The sequence below is a fragment of the Penaeus chinensis genome, chromosome 16 (assembly GCF_019202785.1).
Source record: "Penaeus chinensis breed Huanghai No. 1 chromosome 16, ASM1920278v2, whole genome shotgun sequence".
Taxonomy (NCBI): domain Eukaryota; kingdom Metazoa; phylum Arthropoda; class Malacostraca; order Decapoda; family Penaeidae; genus Penaeus; species Penaeus chinensis.
This window is the reverse complement of record NC_061834.1, coordinates 7,766,381-7,773,880: the sequence shown is the minus strand read 5'-3', so window position 1 is coordinate 7,773,880 and position 7,500 is coordinate 7,766,381. Positions and strand designations below refer to the sequence as shown.

Genomic DNA, 7,500 nt, shown 5'->3' with positions numbered 1-7,500 from the left:
TATTTTCTTTTTTAATCTTTTAATCGAGCTTCGTCTTATTTTATCCATTCTTCATTTCCGTTCTCATCAAAGAATACGAGGGTGAAATATCCGTATTTGCGTGAAGGGTATTCCTGTAAACTTTTAAGGATATAAACTTTGGAAATGTTGGACTTCTTAGCTAGTCTACATTTCAAGTCATCCTTTAATGTTCGTAAGGATGACAAGGCTGGATGCTGCTCGGGATGTGTGGTTCGAACACGTAACACTCATACATGTATCAGAATCATCCAGCCTTATATGTTGACGAGACTGCGATCTAATTTACGTTACATTATCATTGATACATTGACTGATTAAGATACTTACTTAGAAATAATAATGTTAATAAGAATTATAATGGTGATACCGATGACGATAATGGTGATGATAGAAGTGATGAAGACGAAGATTGAGATGGAGATAGAGATTGAGATTGAGAGATATCATATACAGGTTTACATACATATAGACCCCCCCCCCCCCCCCGTAAAAAAAATATATGCACACTCAGTTCGCAGTAAAAGTATACAGTTATCCTTATTCTTTATTGCATTATTACCTCTATTACAACCATTATTATCATCACTTGTAAGAATAACTATGGTATTGATGAAAAGATGACATAAACAAATTTTATATATATATATATATGTGTGTGTGTGTGTGTGTGTGTGTGTGTGTGTGCAAATATATATACACATATGTGTGTGTATAAGCATGTACGTACATATGCGACAGAACGTTATTTCTATTGAAGAAAACAACCATTTGACAATACTTTCTATTAGTCCATGGTAGCTACCTAAGTATGTCAAAAAAAATCTTGGATATGTCTTCATCTTTTCTTACATGAATTTTTTTTTTCCATAATAGCTGTTATATTTACTAAGATGTGCACATGGTGTAGCAGTTATTACATCTGTCTAATACACAGGAGGTCATAGGTTCAAGCCCTGGTGAGTACAGATTATAGCTGTGAAAAGTGTACCTCCATGTGTGGATTTAATGGTCACCAGCTTTTCCACATCATTCTGCCTTATTTTAGAAGGTTTTCAATTTATCCTGGCAGGCTTGTAGAATCTGCTTATTTTATTATTTTTTTTTTTTTCCTATTTGTTTTAATCGACCTTCATCTTATTATGTCGATTTCCATTCTCGTTTTCATCAAAGAAAGTGATGAAGGGTTTTCCTGTAAATTTTTAAGGATGGAGATGGAGATGAAGATGATAACAGTATGAACTTAAGATGAAGATGATTAGGATGATGGTGATGATAATAGTGTTAATAATAATGATGATGATGGCAGTGACGATGATGTTGACTATGTTAATACTAAAGGAATGATTTTATCAGTATTAGTGATACTATTGATAACAGTTCTGATAAGGATTATATTACTACCCCTACTACTAAAGATAAACATACACTCTGACTCCATCATCACTTAAGCTTAGTCCACACGCAAATGACTGGCATGGTGATTATCTGCCCCAAGAGTCTATTACGAAACCCACACACAATAATGGTTTCCCTTAATGCTTGGCGTGAGGACTACTTTGTGGTGATCTTTGTATTCGATATTATTCTGATATTTTAAAGGATATGTATTTAATTTTATACTTCAGTTTCTCGTCATTTTGTTTTAAAGTTTATAGTTTGATGGAGGATATATGTTTCTTATATTTTTCATTAATTCCCAGTTTCGTTAGTTTTTTTTTTTTTTTTTTACATTATAAAAACACTACAACATTATAAAAAATAATAAAAAATATTATAAAAAGCAATTCTTGGCTACAGTTTTAGGATTATTTACGATGCTAATGATATGAATATAAACATAATTAAGATAACAGTGATGACAGCAATAATCATTATATCTATCATTATAATAAAATTAGTAAAGGCAAACAAATAGTATTAATTATTATGAAATAACAATAGCAATGATAGAATAATAATGAGGAACATAAGAATTATAACAACGAAAATAACAATGATTGTGATATTAATGCCAACAGGAATGATATTGTAACAATTGCCATCACGTTATCATTGTAACAGTTATCTTTATTATTTATTGTATTATTACGTTTATTGTCATTATTGTTATCACTTGTAAGAGTGACTTGTATTGATGAAAAGCATTAATATTTCACAAAATAATACAGGTGCTCATGGTGTAGTGGTTATCACATCTGTCTAACACACAGAAGGTCCCAGGTTCGAGCCTTGGTGAGCACAGATGATAGCCGTGAAAAGTGTACCTCCAAGAGCTGATCTTCAATTTACCAGCTTTTTTGTAAGAAGGCTTACAGGTTATCTTGAGAACCGATAGAACCTGCTTCTTAATGTTCTAAATGTTCGTAAGGATAACAAGGCTGGATGCTGCTCAGGATGCGTGGACTATAAACAAAAACTTATATGGTTCGTAATACATATATCAGAGTCATCCAGTCTTATATGTTGACGAGACTGCGATCTAATTTACGTTACATCATCATTGATATGTTGACTGATTAAGCTACGTACGTATGATTGCCAGTCTTAACAATAATAATGTTAATAAAAATGATAATGGTGATGATAATGATGAAGATGAAGATGGAGATGGAGATAGAGATAGAGAGGGAGATGAAGATAACAGTATCAAATCGTCAATACCAATTGCATAATATTTTAAGTATTAGTGATACTACTGATAAAAATCCTTAAGCGTAGTCTACATGCAGATGACTGACATGGTGATTATCTGCCCCAAGAGTCTATTACGAAACCCACGCACATTAATGGTTTCCCTTGATGCTTGGCGGGAGGACAGTCAATACCAACCACTTTTTACTAATCTTTGTATTCATTGGATATTATTCTGATATCTTAAAGAGAGCGAGAGAGGGAGGGCGAAAGCGAGAGAGGAAGAAAGACAGATAGTTAAATAGATAGAGAGAAATGACTAAATGTGTATAAATGGACAGCCAGATATGCAAGAGGCGACCTTCTCTCTCTCTTTCTTTCTCTGTTACACGTATACATTCACACACAAAGATTTAAGTGTAGTGACAATAAGAAAGAGTTCAACTGTGTCAACGTGTTCATAGCGTAGTGGTTATACTTCTATCAAACACACAGGTCCCAGGTTCGATCCCTAGTGAGCACAATTCAAAAAATAATTGTTTAGATGAGTTTAAATATATTCAGTGTTGTTTCTGTATCCTAACCAGAGAAAGTGGGCTTGTGTTAATGAGCCATTCCTGTGCATTTAACATAACTCGAGACAAAGGTGCTCAGATTCGCTCGTGAGCCAGTCCACACTGTAGATTCAGTGCTCTTTCTGCCGGCTGTTTTAATGCTTGCCCCCCCCCCCCCCCACCTTCCACCCAAGTGACGATAAGGGTAGTTGCCAACCAGTGTTTTAAGTGGTTTCCTTCCCTGACAGTCTTTCCTTAATTTTTCCCATGAATTTAGCATCACGCAAACTCTCCCCGAGATATTGGTGATAAAGATCTAGTTTAATGTCATATATATGAAACTCGGGGAGAGGGTCTGTCTGTGGATTAAGTATACGTATATCTAGAATATGTTGCACTCTCTCCTCGGATGGGGATTTTATGTAAATAGCATCAGCAGCAAATGAAGTAAACATTGCCCTCACCTTCTAAACTGTGGATAAGGTGTCCGTAGACTTCAACGCTCGGTTATAAGGTAAACTTTTCACAGTTTGTGCTCACCAGGGCTCGAACCTGGGACCTTCTGTGTGTTAGACAGATGTGATAACCACGACACCATGAACACATTATGTTGAATTGTATCCCTATATAATCATATCTCTAATAACCTGAGGGAAGATCTTGCACATGCAAAATGACAACCATTGTTAAGGTGCTAGAAATCCCCAATGGACACAGAAACCTAAAAGAACTAATAATTTCCATAAATTTTCACAGCGCCATTAGTAACATACACACAGCACACACAATACACCCATACATAAACGTATATATATATATATATATATATATATATATATATACATACATACATATATATATATATGTATATACAAATATAAATATGTATATAGACAAATATATGTATATATACATATACATGTGTATATTTACATATGTATATACATTTGTGTATCTATTTTTATACATATAGTCATATATATGACTATATGTATAAAAATGTATATATGTGTGTATATACACATATATACATATACATGTGTGTATATATATGTATATATATTCATACAAACATATACATTTATATAGAGAGAGATATATGGATATACAAATATATATATATATATATATATATATATACATATATGTTCATGTATACATATATATACCTACATACACACACACATATATATATATATATATATATATATACATATATGTTCATGTATACATATATATACCTACATATACATTAATATAGAGAGAGATATATGGATATACAAATATATATATACATATATACCCAAACATATTTAGAAATATATATACAAACATACATACTTATATATATATATGTTCATCTATACATATATATACCTACATACACACACACACATATACACACATATATATTTATATATGTATATATATATTTATATACACACATACACATTTAGATATCAATGTATTTATCAACATAACAATCGATTTATACCGTATGTAAAGGGAAGCAGAAACTGCAAGCACAATAATGTATCACAACAAAATGGGATCACTCTGATAAAGTTGCTCCCACCAGGGCTCGAACCTGGGACCTTCTGCGTGTAAAGCAGACGTGATAACCACTACACTATGAGAACCCTCTATTGAGAAAGCGAAACATGAACTAAGAGAGATATCATATACATGTTTACACACATTTATACCCCCCCCCCCCCCCCCGAAAAAATATAAATACACACTTAATTCACAGTAATAGTTAGTTATTGTTTATTGCATTATTCCCTTTATTACCATTATTATCACTTGTAAGAATGACTATGGTATTGATGAAAAGATGAAATATATGTCTTATTTCAGAAGGTTTTCAATTTATCCTGACGGACTGGTAGAACCTGCTTCTTATGTTCTATTTGTTATTTTCTTATTTGATGTTTTAATGGAGCTTCGTCTTATGTTCTCCATTTTCATTCTCATTTTCACCAAAGAATACAAGGGTGAGCTATCCGTATTTGCATGAAGGGTATTCCTGTAAACTTTTAAGGATGGAGATGGAGATGGAGATGGAGATGAAGATGATTATGAGTGCGGTGATGATAATAATAGTGATAATGATAATAATAGTGATAATGATAATGATGATGATTGCGATGGCGATGATGATGGAGATAAAGATAATGACAATGAAGACGACAATGGCTATCATGATGATGGTGACTATGCTAATGCTAAAGGAATAATTTTATCAGTATTAGTAATACTAATGATAAAAATGATCCTCATAAAGATAATTATTTTACTACTAATAATAATAATAATACACTCTAACTTCATCACACGCCACCCTTAAGCGAAGTCCACACGCAGATGACTGGCATGGTGATTATTTGTCCCAAGAGTCCATTACGAAATACACATTAATGACTTCCCTTAATGCTTTGCGTGAGGACAGTCAACACCAACTACTTCGCAGTGATTTTTGTATTCCATTCGATATTATTGACATTTTAATGGATATGCATTTCATTTTATCTTCAAGTTCTTTTCATTTGTCTTGTCATTTTGTGTTAAAGTTTTTGTTTGATGAAGGATATATATTTCTTATATTTTTATTTAATTATCTCTTTCGTCAGGTTTTATACATTATATAAAATCAACAGTTTTACGATAATTATTTATGATAATATGATCATAATCATAATCGAGCTAACGGTAATGACAGCAATTATCGTTATTACTTTCATGATAAGAGCGTTAAAGACAAAACAAAGTATTAACAATTATGAAATAATAATAATGCCAACAGCAATGACATCAATAACGATCACCATCACATAATCGCTGTAATAGTTATCTATATTAATTATTACCTTTATTATCATTATTATTAGTATTAATGAAAATCACAAAAGTTCTTCAGGAAATGATATTTCAAAGAAGAATAAAGGTGCTCATGGTGTAGCGGTTATTACATCTGTTTAACACGCAGAAGGTCCCAGGTTCGAGCCCTGGTGAGCACAGATTTTTAATCGTCAAAAATATACCTTAATTTAAAAAAAAACCTCTACGTACACCATACCCACGTTTTAAAATCCCCCAGACTGTATGGATTTCTCCCAGGGCGTAGCAGTCAGCACTGTTTTGCAGAGTACTTAACAAACTCAAACCCAGGCATGCAAACCGTATTTCTTGATCTTAAATCTGCTTTTGATATTGCAAACAGGGAAATTATCCTTGAGCAACTACCTAGCTTTGGTATTGAGGGAAAACTGTTAACAAGGATTAAAATGTATCGGCTCAGGTTCTCTTCAGGGGCATTAAGAGTACTCATACAAAAGTATTTCAACTCGGCACACCTCAGGGAGGCGTACTTAGTCCCATCCTATTTAATATCCTAATGCATAGATTACTAGGTGATATACCGCTTGCAGGCAATGACTCCATTATTTGCTATGCCGATGACATTAAATCCTCATCCGAGGAGAGAATTGAAGAGATTCTAGATATACTTTCTGCAAGGGCTACTGAGTGTGGCTTGATAATCTCATCTGAAAAAAAACAAGGCACTTAACCCAAAGACAATCCCTCTGCCAAGGTTTCATATAAATGAAGTTGAGCTAGATCTCTGCCATCAATACAAATACCTCGGGGTGATTGTTAATGATTCAGAGTTCATTAGAAAGCTTAAGAAAAGGTTGTGGGAGCGGCTGAAGCCACTTAGGACACTTGTCGGCAAAGACCATGGTATAAATGTCAATATTGCGAGATTCTTTTACTTGTCATACATAAGGTCGGTCATAGATTACCATGCATTGCACCTAGCATTGGTCAAGGAATCAGAGTTGACTAGTCTAGAAAGTGTACAAAATGAAGCAATGAGGATTATTCTTGGTTCCCCTAGAACAACAAGTATTGTGAATAGGAGAACAGAACTTAATTTCTACTGTTTATGAAAGAATATTATACATAGATACCACATTTAGTGTCAAATCAATTAGAGAACCCCTCCAAAGACAACTAAAACACAGAATAGAAAACTAACTTTGAATGACAACACCGATTCATACTCAAATCCATGGGTACAAGTAACGTGTAAACACTTAGCTCAGCTGAACATACCCATAACTAAGACCCTACATGGACGTTCTGTGCCACCGTGGAAAATGTCGGACCTAAGTGTATATTATACGACTGCCCCCCAAAAAGACCGTTTCCCCCTTGCTTTACTCAAGCAGTATGCACTTGCAATTATAAATGAGCATCTAGACACTCTTTCCAATACATTTGAATGCTA

The 7,500-nt window shown here is 33.5% G+C and overlaps 4 non-coding genes across 4 annotated transcripts; 2 read left to right on the top strand and 2 right to left on the bottom strand.

Moving 5' to 3' along the window:
• The first annotated feature begins 2,189 nt into the window (after window positions 1–2,189).
• Window positions 2,190–2,262, top strand: Trnav-aac. Its single transcript has one exon. It is a non-coding gene; the product is annotated as a tRNA-Val (tRNA).
• Window positions 2,263–3,737: 1,475 nt separating this feature from the next.
• Trnav-aac lies at window positions 3,738–3,810 on the bottom strand. Its single transcript has one exon. It is a non-coding gene; the product is annotated as a tRNA-Val (tRNA).
• A 963-nt stretch (window positions 3,811–4,773) lies between these two features.
• Window positions 4,774–4,846, bottom strand: Trnav-uac. Its single transcript has one exon. It is a non-coding gene; the product is annotated as a tRNA-Val (tRNA).
• A 1,307-nt stretch (window positions 4,847–6,153) lies between these two features.
• On the top strand, window positions 6,154–6,226 carry Trnav-aac. Its single transcript has one exon. It is a non-coding gene; the product is annotated as a tRNA-Val (tRNA).
• The last annotated feature ends 1,274 nt before the right edge of the window (window positions 6,227–7,500 follow it).